The following is a 16,852-nucleotide window of genomic DNA, read 5'->3' on the forward strand; positions in this document are numbered from 1 at the left end:
AATTAAACCTCTTTTTCTTCCCAGTCTCAGGTATGTCTTTATCAGCATCAAGAAAACGGACTAATACACTGACACAGCGTCTGTGCCAAGCACAGTCCATGCTAAAGTCTGAATAAACGGTACCTGGGTTGTGTCCCTCTGAAGGGTTAAGGTCAAGCTGCTAGGCCTTGACTCTTACCACAGGGCACAACTGCAGTGTTGGTAAGTGTGCATGTTAAATGCCTAAGAAGATTTCTTAAGGTTGTCTCTGTGCTTTCAGTATAAAAAATTGTCATTTATTTTTCTGAAAAAGCTTGCTTTTGATGAAGGCTCAACCATCTGTGCTTTAATGAAATGGGTGAAAATTGAACTATGATTAACAGATTTTATAGTTTCTTTGTGTTGCTTTAGTTACTCCCTAAATTAACTAAATTTCTAAATTAAAGTTCTTTTAAAAATATTTACTATCACTTCTAAAGTTTTTACTGTGTGTGCTGGGCACTGTTCTAAGTGCTTTGCTTGTATTGGTTTATTCCTTACCACAATTAAAAGGTCAATTGTGACATTGTCCCCATCTTACACATGAGAATACTGAGGCACAGAGAAATCAAAGAAGTTGCCCGATGTCACATTACTGGCAAGACATGAAGCCAGGGTTCAAATCAGTCTGACTTCAACTCTGTGTGCTTGTAACAAAAATATCATGTTTCATGGATATCATTAAAAATCACTGTACTTGGTCTAGGTGGTGGTACCTAGAAACATACCAAGAGGAAACTGTGATCTGGGGCGACATGGAGAGTGAACATTCTCTCTCCTTCCTAGCTCATCCCTTTAACATGACTTCACTCAATGAATGGATCCCGCCTTCTTGTTGTTCTTTCCACACTCACCAACCCCACCAGACAGCCCATTTCTTTCTTCATGTCCTTTCTCCCTCCTGTCTACTCTCCTGTGATGGATGGCATTTGGCGTCCCCCAAAATTCATATGTTGAAACGCTCACCCACAAGATGATGGTATTAGGAGGTTGGACCTTAGGGAAATGATGATATCATGAGGGTAGAAACTCATAAATTAAATTAGTGCTTTTATAGAAGAGGCCTCAGAGAGCTCTCTTGCCTCTTCTACCATGTGAGGACACAGGGAGAAGGTGCCATTTATGAACCAGGAAGTCAGCCCTCAACAGATACCAAATCTACTGATGCCTTGATACTGGACTTCCCAGACTCCAGGACTGTGAGAAATAAGTGTTTGTTGTTTAAACCAATTAGTCAATGATATTTTTGTTACAGCAGACTGACCTGACTACAACCTCTCCCTAGCACAAAACTCCCTGCCAGAAGTTTTTTCTGTCTCCTGTGTTCTCATATTCTGCTTTCATTTGGGAATCAACACACCAGGACCTGCAGCAGTACAAAGTTTCATCCCATTCCAAGTACCATAATTATTCCTAAAGGAAGTAGCGTCAGGTCACAGCAGAAGATGGTCTTTTGAAAACAGGAATGGGTCAGTCTATGTGGCCTTAATTGATGGTCGACTCTAAGCAACAGAACCAGGTGAAGACCTACAGGACAGACTCACAGGAGTAGATGTTGGACAAGGTAAGGGATGGAATCAAGATTTACAGTGAGTCTTACAGGTCATAACAATAGCTAAATACCATAAAGAGAATTTTAACTGGGCTATGTATAAGTCCTAAACTTAGGTTTAATCATCATATTATATGATTATACAAATAGACTTTTCTATGATTCAAGGGACTGAGATATAACTTAGTAATCTGTGAATGATACTTTTCATTGGATATGAGAATTACATGTAGCTTGTATTACTCTGTTTTCATGATGTTATAAGGACATACCCAAGACTGGGTAATTTATAAAGGAAAGAGGTTTAATTGACTCAGAGTTCTATGGGTTGGGGAGACCTCAGGAAATTTACAATCATGGCAGAATGGAGAGCAAATCTGTCCTTCACATGGCAACAGGAGAGAGAATTGCCAAACAAAGGGGGTAAAGCCCCTTACAAAGGCATCATATCTCATGAGAACTCACTCACTATCATGAGAACAGCCTAGAGGTAACTGCCCCCATGATTAAATTACCTCCTACTGGGTCCCTCCCACAACACATGGGGATTATGGGAACTACAATTCAAGCTGAGATTTGGTTGGGGACACAAAGCCAAATAATATCATTCCACCTCTGGCCCCTGCCAAATGTCATGTCCCCACATTTCAAAACACAATCATGCCTTTGCAATAGTCCCCAAAGTCTTAACTCATTCCAGCATTAACCCAAAAGTCCCAGTCCAAAGTCTCATCTGAGACAAGGCAAGTCACTTCCACCTATGAGCCTGTAAAATCAAAAGCAACTTAGTTACTTCTAGATACAATGAAGGCACAGGCACCGGATAAATATACTCATTCCAAATGGAAGAAATTGGCCAAAAGAAAGGGGTATAGGCCCCATGCAAGTACAAAATCAAATAGGGCGATCATTAAACCTTAAGGTTTCAAAATAATCTCTCAGGCAGGGGCACAACATTGCCAGTCTCTTTGCTAAAGCATAGCAAGAATCACCTTTATTCCAGTTCCCAAAAAGTTCCTCATCTCCATCTGAGACCACCTCGGCCTGGACTTCATTGTTTATATCATTATCAACATTTTGGTTAAAGGCATTCAACAAGTCTCTTGGAAGTTCCAAACTTTCCCACATCTTCCTGTCTTCTAAGCCCTCCAAGTCTCTAGGAATTTCCAACTTTCCCCCATTTTTCTGTCTTCTTCTGAGCCCTCCAAACTGTTCCACCTTTTACCTGTTACCCAGTACCAAAGTTGCTTCCACATTTTCCACTGTCCTTATTGCAGTAGCCCACTCTCTCTGGTATCAATTTTCTGTATTAGTCCATTCTTACACTTCAATAAAGATATATCCAAGACTGGGTAATTTATAAAGGAAAGAGGTTTAATTGACTTAGAGTTCCACATGACTGGGGAGGCCTCAGGAAACTTAAAATAATGGCAGAAGGGAAAACGAACACCTTGTTCTTCACATGGTGGCAGGGGAGAGAAGTGCAAGCGAAGGGGAGAAAAGCCCCTTATAAAACCATCAGATCTCATGAGAACTCCTCATTAACACAGGAACAACATGGGAGTAACTGTTCCCAGGATTCAATTATCTCCCACCAGGTCCTTCCCATGACTAGTGGGGATTAAGAGAACTACAATTCAACATGAGAACTGGGTGAGGATACAAAGCCAAACCATATCAAGTTTTATTTTCTTTAACAGCATTCTATTTCTTTATTCATTTCTGCTTTTTTTCCTTAAGATTTTCTCCAGTGATAAAACATTCCATTTTAGTATCATTCTTCAATTAATAGTGCATCTGGACTTTATATGTAGTGTAAGAAATGGGCCAATCGATGATGCATTATTTATTGGAAATGGCATCCTTTTCCTTATGGCATTACAGTGGTACTGTTGTCAGAAATCAAGCACCTAATATGTATGGGTCTATTTCCAGACTCTTGTGTCCCATTTTCCAATATGTCTGTCCTCAGCCTATACCACATCATCATGATTCATCAAACTCTATTGATTACATATATCCAGGTAATAATTGAAAGTATTACAGGACCACACACGATACATTGATGTGAGGGTTTAATGAAGATAAATGGTGCAGGACAGCAAGAGAAAGAAGGCACCTAAAGAGTCAGAGAGGCCCCAATCTTCCAGGGACAGCTCTTAAGGCTCTGTCTGGGATTCATAGCATGTGCTTTATCTTAAACGTTTGAATCCAAACTAGGCAACAGATACCTGGTCTCAAGGGAGATAAGCACAAGGCCTCCAAGCAGTCTTTTATATGGGTTAGCTGGATCTTCTGCTTAGGCCTCACAGGCTGACAGCAAGGTGCCCTCATCTGAGGCCCTGATTCCCCTTGAAGTATTTGAGTTGTTGGCAGATTTCATTTCCTCAGCTATAGGTACTCAGCTGTAGGACTGAGGTCCCATTTACTTGTTAGTTATCAAGTAGAGATTGGTCTCAGTCTTGAGTTGTCCACTCCATACCATCACCAGGCCACGCTGCTCCAACAGCAGCACACAACATAGCTATTTGTTTCCTGGAAGCTGGCAGGAGTCTGTTTCTCTGAGTTCTTATAAGCCTTTTAAAAGGCTTGTGTGACTAGATCAGGCCCGCCTGGATAGTATTTCTATTCTAAGGTGACCTGACTTGGGACTTAAATCACATCTGCAATATCCCTTCACAGAATTAGCTAGATTACTGTTTGATTGAATAATCAGGGGACAGGAATAGTAAGGAGGGAGGGAGGAGGTGTCAATAACATCTTTAGAAGCTTCTACTTCCATCTGGAGGCCATGCTTGGGTTGGTGTCTCTTTATCATCTTTGGCCTTGTCATATTGTCCAAATAGCTCTTGGTTATGTTTTATCTATTTTTCTGAGTTTTTAAATTCTGTCCTACTTTCCCTTTCTTCTGAAGGAACATATCTTCAGAGATGTTACCAATATAAACAACAAATATAGGCTAATAAGTCTTTTTTCTCAGCCTTTTCTTTTCATTAAAGAGAAATTCTGCCTGTCCTAGGACTCCTACATCTATTCCAATTGTCCCTAAGACTTACTGATATAATTTGAATATTTGTCCCTGCCTTATTTTCATATTGAATTGTAATTCCCAATGCTGGGTGTGGGGTATGGTGGGAGGTGTTTGGGTCATGGTGACAGATCCCTCATGGCTTGCTGCTGTCTTTGTGATAGTGCATTCTTGCAAGATCTGATCATTTAAAAATGTGTTGCACCTCCTGCCCACTCTCTCTCTCTTGCTTGCATCTGCTTTTGCCATGTGATATGCCTGTTCCTCCTTTGCCATCCAACATGATTGTCAGCTTCCTGAGGTCTCCCTAGAATTCAAGCAGATGCTAACAACATGCTTCCTGTAAATCTTTCAGAGCCATAAGCTAATTATGCCTCTTTCCTTTATAAATTATCCAGTCTCATGTATTTCTTTATAGCAGTGCAAGAACACCAAACACAGAAAATTGGTACCAAGAAGTGGGATGTTGCTTTAAAGATACCTGAAAATGAGAAAGTGACTTTGGAACTGGCTAATGGGCAGAGGTTGGAAGAGTTTAGAGGACTCAGAAGAAGACCTGAAGATGAGAGAAAGCTTGGTCCTTCTTAGATACTGGTTAAATGATTGTGACAAAAATGCTGATACTGATATGGACAGTGAAGTCCATATCAGTGGAGCTAGTGGAGCTGTGGGAAGGGGTCCAGCATCTTCCAAACCCCAGAATGGTAGATCCACCAGGAACTTGCACCCTGTGCTTGGAAAAGCCACAGGCACTCAACTCAAACCCACAGGAACAAGCACGGGGCTGCACCCTGCAAAGCCAAAGGGGCTTGGGAGCCTGTGCCTTGCAGCATTATGCCCTGGATGTGGGACATGGAGTCAAAGGAAATTATCCTAGAGCTTGAATATTTAATGACTCCCCTACTGGGTTTTAAACTTGCATGGGGCCTGTAGTCCCTTTCTTTTGGCCAATTTCTCCCTTTTGAAATGGGAATGTTTGCTCAATGCCTATACCTCCATTGTATCTTTGGGGTAAATAACTTGTTTTTTATTTTACAGGCTCATAGGTGGAATGGTTTTTCCCTCTCTCAGATTAGACTTTGAACATAAAAGTTAATGTTGAAATGAATTAAGATCTTGGGGGACTGTTGGGAAGGCATGATCATATTTTGCAATGTAAGAAGGAAATGTGATTCTGGATAAGCCCAGGGTAGAATGATGGAGTTTAAATATTTGTCTCTGCCCAAATCTCGTGTTGAATTGTAATCCCCAAAGCTGGAGGAGAAGACCAGTAGGAGATATTTGGATCATGGAGACAGAACCCTTATGACTTGGTGCTGTCTTCAGAGTAGTGAGTGAGTTCTTATGAAATCTGTTCATTTAAAAGTATTTGGCACCTCCTCCCCACTCTCTCTTGCTTACTTCTGCTTTTGCCATATGATATGCCTGTTCCTCCTTCACCTTCTGCCATGATTGTAAGTTTCCTGAGGCCTCACTAGGAGCAAAGCAGATGCCAGCACCATGCTTCCTGTAAAGTCTGCAGAACTGTGAGCCAGTTAAACCACTTTTCTTCATAAACTTCCCATTGATATGGTTTGGCTGTGTCCCCAGTCAAATCTCATTTTGAATTGTAACTCCCACAATTCCCACGGGCCATGGGAGGAAACCACTGGGAAGTAACTGAATCATGAGGTCTGGTCTTTCCCAAGCTGTTCTCATGATAATGAATAAGTCTCTAGAGATCTGATGGTTCTAGAAGGGGGAGTTTCCCTGCACAAGCTCTCTTTTTGCCTGCTGCCATCCATGTAAGACATGACTGGCTCCTCCTTCCCTTCTACCATGATTGTGAGGCCTCCCCAGCTATATGGAACTGTAAGTCCATTAAACGCTTTTTTCTGTATAAATTATCCAGTCTCAGTATGTCTTTATCAGCAGCATGAAAACAGACCAATACACTCATTTGGGGGTATTTCCTTCTAGCATTGCAAGAATGGACTAATACACTCATTTAGGCATTTCTGGTTTACCCAACAAGCATGTTGTGGCAATCAAGTGATTATTGTTTGAAGACAGTAGGAGTATATGTTTTGGATCCTCCCCAAATTGAGTTCCTCATGACAGGGTCATATAGGTAGTTGTTATCTGCAAATATACTTTTGTTTGAGTGCATCAAAGAACTTTCTTTGGCACATTAAGCAAATATGTGGGCTAGAAGTAGCAGATATATGAGACTACCAAGTCATCTAAATTAAGATTGCTTTAAGGTTTTCCTTTTATCTAAAATTTTATATTATTTTATTTTATTTTATTTTAAGTTCCAGGATACATGTGCAGGACATGCAGGTTTGTTACATAGGTAGACTTGTGCCATGGTGGTTTGCTGTGCCTATCAATCCACACCTTGGTTTTAAGCCCAGCAGGCATTAGCTATTCATCCTGATGCTCTCCCTCCCCCCACACACTGCCCACAGGCCCCAATGTTGTTTGTTTCCCTCCCTGTCTCCATGGGTTCTCATCATTCAGCTCCCACTCATAAGTGAGAACATGCGTTGTTTGGTTTTCTGTTCCTGTGTTAATTTGCTGAGGATAATGGCTTCCAGCTACATTCATGTCCCTGCGAAGGACATGATATCATTCCTTTTTATAGCTGCATAGTATTCCATGGTGTATATTTACTACATTTTCTTTATCCAGTCTATCATTGATGGGCATTTGGGTTGATTTCATGTCTTTGCTATTGTGAGTAGTTCTGCAATGAACATATGCATGCATGTATCTTTAAAATAGAATGATTTATGTGCCTTTGGGTATATAACCAGTGATAGGATTACTGGGTCAAATGATATTTCTGGTTCCAATTCTTTGAGGAAATATTACACTGTCTTCCACAATGGTTGAACTAATATACATTTCCACCAATAGTGTAAAAGCATTCCTGATTCTCCACACCCTCACGAACATCTGTTGTTTCTTGACTTTGATAATCACCATGTGACTGGTGTGAGATGTTATCTCATTGTGGTTTTGGTTTGCATTTCTCTAATGATCAGTAATGTTGAACTTTTTATTCTATTTTTCTTGGCCACATAAATGTCTTCTTTTGAGAAGTGTCTGTTCATGTCCTTTGCCTACTTTTTAATGGGATTATTTTTTTTTTCTTATAAATTTGTTTAAGTTCCTTGCAGATTCTGGATATTAGACCTTTGTCAGATGGATAGATTGCAAAAATTTTCTCCCATTCTGTAGGTCATTGGTTCACTTTGATGATAGTTTCTTTTGCTGTGTAGAAGCTCTTAAGGTTCATTAGATCCCATTGTCAATTTTTACTTTTGTTGCAATTACTTTTATCTTGAGCATTGCCTTACACCCCCCAAAACACTATCTATAGACTTTAGGATACATGGTGCTTTGAGAAGCATGCAAATAATTGTTTACATGCATTACACTCAGGTTTGAGTTGACGAAGACAGCATAGTGTAAGTGGTGGCAGAGAAGGTGACTAGCACTCATTAAATACCCAGCACTAAGTACTAATGAAAAACATGAGCTATTTAATTTTTAAAATATTCTTATGTAGGTAGTCTTGTTTATTAATGAGTAAATTGAGGCACAAAGAGATTAAGTAACTTGCTGAAGCCTAGATTTGAACTTAAGACTATGGGCTACTTTGATTGTCAGTTCACTCATTGATCCAATTTTCTCATCTGAAAAAATAATTGCTAATAATCCTACATGCACAAGAATGTCATGAGTGTGAATTAGAGGATGTCAGTGTCTGAGACACACAATAATTGCAAAATAGCGCTTGTCACATCAAATCTGGCATATCTCTTCTCCAAAATGCATTTAGCCTAGGAAAATGGTATGAGATTTCAGAAAAAGTATCTACAATGTGTGTTAATAAAGATCCAGTGGTAGTAAGAACATCAATATATGACACACTTTTTCATTATGATGTGTTGTGATGGTTCTATTTGCAATGTCTAATGGAGAAGAGTTATTTTAGTGCTTATCAGAGTTGTTAGAAAGGCCCTTTGGGACTCTGAATGCTTAAGTTTCTTCATTAACTAGAAAGATGGAAATCTGCCACTGGGCACTAAACGTATATTAATAAATCACTCAAGAGGATAAGGTCACTTCTTCAGTTTTATTCTCCAACTCTTAGGTGTTTAAATGTGTTGATATAGAGGGAAATGTCTGCTCTGCTCATCAAAACTAAGAACTTGTTAATACAAGTTAGCTCAGTAGTGCCTCAGAAAAAATTAAAAAGCCCTGTTATTTATCCACAGCGCAAACATCACTGGATTGTTCCACATGTTCCTAAGATACTTAGAGTCATTCTGCCAAAATAACTTGACATATATTAGATTAATTATCCTCCTCCTAAACTGATTCATTCTCTGGCATTTTCTGTCATAGTTACTATCATGAACCATCTAAAAACTCAGGCTAGATCCCGTGAGTGGTTTTCAATTCCACTTCTTGCCTCATCTACAGTACCAAGCAATAAATCGACATATTTTGTTTTCTCAGAGTTTCTCTAGTCCTGTTAATGTCACTAAAACCATAGTACCAATGTCCTTAGTGAGAGAGATAATATACCTTGTTTAGACTGCTCTAAGGGCAACTTAATTTATCTTCATGCCTTGGGCCTGGTCTTACATCTGCCCTGCACACTGCAATTGGAGTGATCCTTCAACGTGCAAAGGACCATCACACTCTGCTGATAGAATACTTTAATGCCCACAGCAGAGTCTGTAGTACATTGGAGTCACACAATAAATACATGTCCAATAGCATGTTGAACTGACAGATGTGAATGGGATACATTTTAGCCATGCCAACTTCCACAACTGCATTTAGTGATGAATGAATGTCTATTCCCAAACCTAAGAGAAAACTCAGGGATGAAGATCTAGATTTGATCATTGTCAATTTGTAGATGAAAATGAAGGCCATGGTAGCCAGTGTGATTGACTAAGAAGCTATAAATGTTTCTATAAAAAGGGAATATCCACCATTAGCCATCAAATTATTTCCTATTTGATTCTGGCCTATGATATTATAAGCTTATAAGTTTACAGTACTTTCTAGTTAACAGAGAAAGAGCACATATATTAATTTACCTGAAACTTAACACTGTGATAGGTTAAATTTTATAGTTAATGCAAGTTAGTCCCAGAAAAGTTTAGTGAGTTGTCCAATATATTATGGCTAGAAATTGGTAGAACGTGGACTCAATTTCTAAGGTGGGGAGATCTTAGAGTGCAGTCATCTTCACTACCTTTTATGTATGTGATAAGTTTTTGCTGTGTCCCCACCCAAATCTCATCTTGAAATATAGTTTACATAATCCCCACATGTTGTGGGAGGGACCTGGTAGCAGGTAACTGAATCATGGCGGTGATTACCCCTATCCTACTGTTCTTGTGATAGTGAGTTCTCATGAGATTTCATGGTTTATTTAAGAGGCTTTTCTTTCTTGGCTCAGCCCTTCTTCCTGCTGCCATGTGAAGAAAGATGTGTTTGCTTCTCATTCTGCCATGATAGTAAGTTTCCTGAGGCCTCCCCAGTCATGTGGAACTGTGAGTCAATTAAACATGTTTCCTTTATAAATTACACAGTCTTGGGTATGTCTTTATTAGCAGTATGAGAATGGACTAATACAGGTAATTTGGTACTGGGTAGTGGGGTGCTGCTCTAATATACCCAAAAATGTGAAAGCAGCTGTGGAACTGGGTAACAGGCAGAGGTTGGAACACTTTGGAGAGCTCAGACGACAGGAAAATGTGGCAAAGTTGGAAACTTCCTAGAGACTTGGAGGGCTCAGAAGACATACATGTGTGGGGAAGTTTGCAACTTCCTGGAGACTTGTTGAATGGCTTTGGCTAAAATGCTGATAATGATATGGAAAATGAAGTCTGGGCTGAGATGGTCTCAGATGGAGGTGAGGAACTTGTTGGGAACTGTAATAAAGGTGACACTTGCTATGTTCTAGCAAAGAAACTGATGGCATTTTGCCTCTGCCCTAGAGATCTGCAGAACTTTGAAATTGAGAGACATGATTTAGGTTATCTGGCAGAAGAAATTTCTAAGCAGCAAAGCATTCAAGAGGTGACGTGGGTCTTGTTAAAAGCATTCAGTTTTATGTATTCACAAAGAGATGGTTTGGAATTGGAACTTATGTTTGAAAGAGAAGCAGAGCATAAAAGTTCAGAAAATTTGCAGCCTGATGATGCAATAGATTAAAAAAAATTTCTGAGGAGAAATTCAAGTCAACAGCATAAACTTGTCTAAGTAATGGGGAGCCAAATGTTAATTGTCAAGACAATGGGGAAATGTCTCCAGGACCTGTGAGTGGTTTTTGTGGAAGCCCCTCCCATCACAAACCTGGAGGCCTGAGAGGCAAAATGTGGTTTGTGTGTTGGTGGGCCCAGGGCCTTGCTACTTTGTGCAATCTCAGGACTTGGTCCCCTGCATTCCAGCCAAGGCCAAAACAGGCCAAGGTACAGCTCGGGCCATGTCTTCAGAGGGTGCAAGCTTCAAACCTTCACAGCTTCCATGTAGTATTGAGCCTGTGGGTGCAAATAAGTCTAGAATTTAGGTGAGGGAACCTCCACCTAGATTTCAGAGGATGTATGGAAACACCTGGATGTCCAGGTGGAAGTTTGCTACAGGGCTGGAGCCCTCATGAAAAACCTTTGCTAGGGCAGTGTGGAAGGGAAATGTGGGGTCTGAGCCCCCACACAGAGTCCCCACTGGTGCACTGCCTAGTGGAGCTGTGAGAAGAGGGCCACCTTCCTCCAGGCTGCAGAATGGTAGATCCACTGACAGCTTACACCATGCACCTGGAAAAACCTCAGGGACTCAATGCCAGCCTATGAAGGCACCCAGAAATGGGGTTGTACTCTGCAAAGTCACAGAGATGGAGCTGCCCAAGGCCATGAGAGCCCACCTTTTGCATCAGTATGACCTGGATGTGAGACTTGGAGTCAAAGGAGATCATTTTGAAGCTTTAAGATTTGAATGCCCCACTGGATTTTGGACTTGCATGGGGTCTGTAGCCCCTTTGCTTTGTCCACTCTCTCCCATTTGGAGTGGGAGTATTTACCCAATGCCTGTAATTCCATTGTATCTAGGAGGTAAGTAACTTGCTTTTGATTTTACAGGCTCATAGACAAAAGGGACTTGCCTTGTCTCTGATTGGACTTTGGACTTGTACTTTCGGTTTAATGCTAGAATCAGCTAAGACTCTGGGGGACTGTTGGGAAGGCATGATTATGTTTAGAAATATGAAGACATCAGATTTGGGAGAGATCGGGGTTAAATTATATGATTAGGCTTTGTGTCCCCACCCAAATCACATCTTAAATTGTAGTGACAATAATCCCCACATGTCATGGGAAGGACCTGGTTGGAGGTAACTGAATCATGGTGACACTCACACCCATGCTGCTGTTCTTGTGATAGTGAGTGAGTTCTCACAAAATATGGTGGTTTTATAAGGGATTTCTCTCTCTTTGCTTGGCACTTCTTTTTCCTGCTCCCACGTGAAGAAGGACATGTTTGCTTCCATTTCCTCCATAATTACAAGTTTCCTGAGTTCTCCCCAGCCATGTGGAACTGCAAGTGAATTAAACTTCTTTCCTTTATAAATTACCCAGGGTCAGGTATGTTTTTAATGACAGCATGAAAGCAGACGAATACAGTACATATGCTAAAGGTGTTGATTTTGCACCAATTGGTCAGATTTGGAGACACTACTGCATGGTTGGCATTGTGCTTGGAGCTGTAATGCAAAGATAAGCGTGGCCCTGCTCCTCTGGCTCAATGTGAACATAAATAACTAAATATAAAACAATGTGCAAGTGTCATAGTAAAGATATGGACAGGAGATTTCAGAACCATAAAGGAACCAGCAGTGACAAATAGAGGAGTGGCACAGACGAAGGTTATGAAATGCTTCTCCACCTGATGGGCCAGCCATCCACAGTGTCCATTTCCATCCATGTTCACCATTGATAGAAACATGTCCTGAGCATGGACATCGGGGTGGTGCTATTCTAGGTGTTGGCAAAATGGCAGTGAACCAAAAAGTCAGCATTTCTTCCCTCATGGAGTTTAGATTCTACTTGGAATGCAGAGAAAGAAAATAAACAAAATATCAGATGTTAATACTTATTATAGAAAAAATTAACACATGAAAATAAGTGAATCAAGTTAGGAAGGATCACGTATAATTTTAACAGAATCGATCACAAAAGGTCTCACAGAAAATATGACTTTCATCAAATATGTTGTATCCATTTGTTATTGTTGCCTTAACAAATGATCACAAATGCTTTGGCCTAAAACACAAATTAATTACCTTTCAGTTCTAGAAATCGGAAGCCCTAAATCAGTTTCACTAAAAACTCAAGGTCTCAGCAGGGCTGTGTTCTTCCATTTCCTTACCTGTCAGCTTCTAGAGTCTGTCTACATTTCTTGCCTTGTGGCACCTTCTTCCATCTTCAAGACTGACAACCCTGAATCTTTGAATGTTTCTCTGAACTATATTTTCTTTTTTTTTTTAATTTTTATTATTATACTTTAAGTTCTAGGGTACATGTGCATAACGTGCAGGTTTGTTACATATGTATACTTGTGCCATGTTGGCGTGCTGCACCCATCAACTCGTCAGCACCCATCAACTCATCATTTACATCAGGTATAACTCCCAATGCAATCCCTCCCCTCTACCCCCTCCCCATGATAGGCCCCGGTGTGTGATGTTCCCCTTCCTGAGTCCAAGTGATCTCATTGTTCGGTTCCCACCTACGAGTGAGAACATGTGGTGTTTGATTTTCTGTTCTTGAGATAGTTTGCTGAGAAAGATGGTTTCCAGCTGCATCCATGTCCCTACAAAGGACACAAACTCATCCTTTTTTATGGCTGCATAGTATTCCATGGTGTATATGTGCCACATTTTCTTAATCCAATCTGTCACTGATGGACATTTGGGTTGATTCCAAGTCTTTGCTATTGTGAATAGTGCTGCAATAAACATACGTGTGCATGTGTCTTTATAGCAGCATAATTTATAATCCTTTGGGTATATCCCCAGTAATGGGATGGCTGGGTCATATGGTACATCTAGTTCTAGATCCTTGAGGAATCGCCATACTGTCTTCCATAATGGTTGAACGAGTTTACAATCCCACTAACAGTGTAAAAGTGTTCCTATTTCTCCACATCCTCTCCAACACCTGTTGTTTCCTGACTTTTTAATGATTGCCATTCTAACTGGTGTGAGATGGTATCTCATTGTGGTTTTGATTTGCATTTCTCTGATGGCCAGTGATGATGAGCATTTTTTTCATGTGTCTGTTGGCTGTATGAATGTCTTCTTTTGAGAACTGTCTGTTCATATCCTTTGCCCACTTTTTGATGGGGTTGTTTGTTTTTTTCTTGTAAATTTGTTGGAGTTCTTTGTAGGTTCTGGATATTAGCCCTTTGTCTGATGAGTAGATTGCAAAAATTTTCTCCCATTCTCTAGGTTGCCTGTTCACTCTGATGGTAGTTCTTTTGCTGTGCAGAAGCTCTTTAGTTTAATTAGATCCCATTTGTCAATTTTGGCTTTTGTTGCCGTTGCTTTTGGTGTTTTAGATATGAAGTCCTTGCCCATGCCTATGTCCTGAATGGTATTACCTAGGTTTTCTTCTAGGGTTTTTATGGTATTAGGTCTAACATTTAAGTCTCTAATCCATCTTGAATTATTTTTCGTATAAGGAGTAAGGAAAGGATCCAGTTTCAGCTTTCTACTTATGGCTAGTCAATTTACCCAGCACCATTTATTAAATAGGGAATCCTTTCCCCATTTCTTTTGTTTTCTGAGGTTTGTCAAAGATCAGATGGCTGTAGATGTGTGGTATTATTTCTGAGGACTCTGTTCTGGTCCATTGGTCTATATCTCTGTTTTGGTACCAGTACCATGCTGTTTTGGTTACTGTAGCCTTGTAGTATAGTTTGAAGTCAGGTAGCGTGATGCCTCCAGCTTTGTTCTTTTGGCTTAGGATTGTCTTGGCAATGTGGGCTCTTTTTTGGTTCCATATGAACTTTAAAGCAGTTTTTTCCAATTCTGTGAAGAAACTCATTGGTAGTTTGATGGGGATGGCACTGAATCTATAAATAACCTTGGGCAGTATGGCCATTTTCATGATATTGATTCTTCCTATCCATGAGTATGGTATGTTCTTCCATTTGTTTGTGTCTGACCTATATTTTCATTGTTACAGATCCTTCTCTGACTCTTAAGAGCTTCATCCTTTCCTTTATAACTACCCTTGTGCTTAGATTAGGGTTAATTGAATAATACAAGATAACCTCCCATTTCATGACTCAAATCTGCAAAGTCCCAAAGGCCAGAAGATAACATATTCACAAATCCCAGGGATTAGGACATAGACATGTTTGGTGCTGGGTGGGCATTATTCTACCTGCCACATACATGAAGGAGTGTAAGGGAGATGCATGCAGCTCATCCGGGATGTGCATTCCAAGCAGATTGAATCAAAAGTACAAGGATTCTGAGGCAGGGCTGTGTCTAACTTTTTTTTTTTTTTTTTTTTTTTGAGATGGAGTCTCGCTCTGTCATCCAGGCTAGAGTGCAGTGGCTGGATCTCAGCTGCAGTGGCTGGATCTCAGCTCACTGCAAGCTCTGCCTCCCGGGTTTACGCCATTCTACTGCCTCAGCCTCCCGAGTAGCTGGGACTATAGGCGCCCGCCACCTCGCCTGGCTACTTTTTCGTATTTTTTAGTAGAGACGGGGTTTCACCGGGTTAGCCAGGATGGTCTCCATCTCCTGACCTTGTGATCCGCCGGTCTCAGCCTCCCAAAGTGCTGGGATCACAGGTTTGAGCTACCGCGCCCGGCCGCTGTGTCTAACTTCTAAGGCATGGTAAGGAATCAACGGCTTGTACAGAGGGACCACAAGGGAGAGGCGTGTGAGAGAAGGCCAGACAGGTAACATGGGGCGCCAGATGATGCAGGATAGTTTAGGTTGTTGTAGAGATTTGGGCTTGAATTCAAATGAAGTCAAATAAGATGGGATAACTATGAAAGGTTTTGCACAATTGATGGGCATGTTCAAATTTATGCTTTAAAATAATAATCTGGATGATATCCTGAGAATGAACTGTGCAGGGGCACGTGTGGAAGTCAGGCCACCAGAAAGGAGATGACTCCCACAATGCAGCTGAGATATGACGGCCATGGAGGCCAATGTGCTAACACTGGTGATGGGAAGGAAAAGAGATCGGTCACAGTTACAAAGCTTTTTAGCTTGACAAACTAGCAGGATGTGTAGACGCTTGCAAGAGGAATGTGTTTCTAAATACAGAGTGGGCCAAGGGTGCAGTTCTTGGTCTGGTGAATTGGGAAAGCCTATTCAGATTTCAAATGAAAATGCTAAAAAGATGGGTGGATCTTCAAGCCTGTAGTTCAGTGGCGAGATCCAGATTGGAAACAGAAAGTTGGGTGGTCTTTAGAGCCATGAGATTAAATTGTCAAGCTTTTGGTAAAGAAGAGATTATTGCACCAACCAAGCTCTGGGGCCCTCCAATTAAGTGGTTAGGGGAGGGATAGGAGGAAAATCTGGCAAGTTAACTGTAAAGGAATGGCAGGGTAGAAAGAGCAAAGAAGAATTTAGTGTCAGGTAAGCCAAGTGCAGAAGGAGTTAAGGGAAATGAAGATTGAACATTAGATTTACAAATATGCAGTGAATCCAATTGATGGAATAGGTTGGCAGAAGCCCAAGTGGCATAGGTTCAAGGATTATGGGGGGAGTAGAATCAGTGGTAGCACCTATATGCAATGCTTTTGATAAGTTTAAATTTAAAGAGTAAGAAAGCATTTCTAAAGAGAAAGAAAGTACCTCTAAAAAGTAACTGAGATAATAGAAGTCAAGTAAGGCTATGTTTGTTTCTTGTAAATTGAGTGAAATAATGTTTGCTGACAGGAAACATCCAGTGAACCTGGGGAAATGGATCATGCAGGAGAGGGTGAGAATAGTAGCTAAGGTGATGACCTTGACTTAGCTATGGCATGGGATTGAGTGCACCAGTAGAGGATCTGACCGTGTCTGGGATTATGGGCCATGTAACCATAGCAAGAAGAGAGAAGGCAGAACAATGGGCAAAGATGAGTGTATGTGGTGTTAGGAAATCATTAAAGCGCTCTTCTTATTTTTTCAGATTCTTTCAATGAATTAGGAAATAGCTGAGAATAAGAATAGGATG

This window comes from Papio anubis, chromosome 6 (assembly GCF_008728515.1).
Source record: "Papio anubis isolate 15944 chromosome 6, Panubis1.0, whole genome shotgun sequence".
Classification (NCBI taxonomy): Eukaryota; Metazoa; Chordata; class Mammalia; order Primates; family Cercopithecidae; genus Papio; species Papio anubis.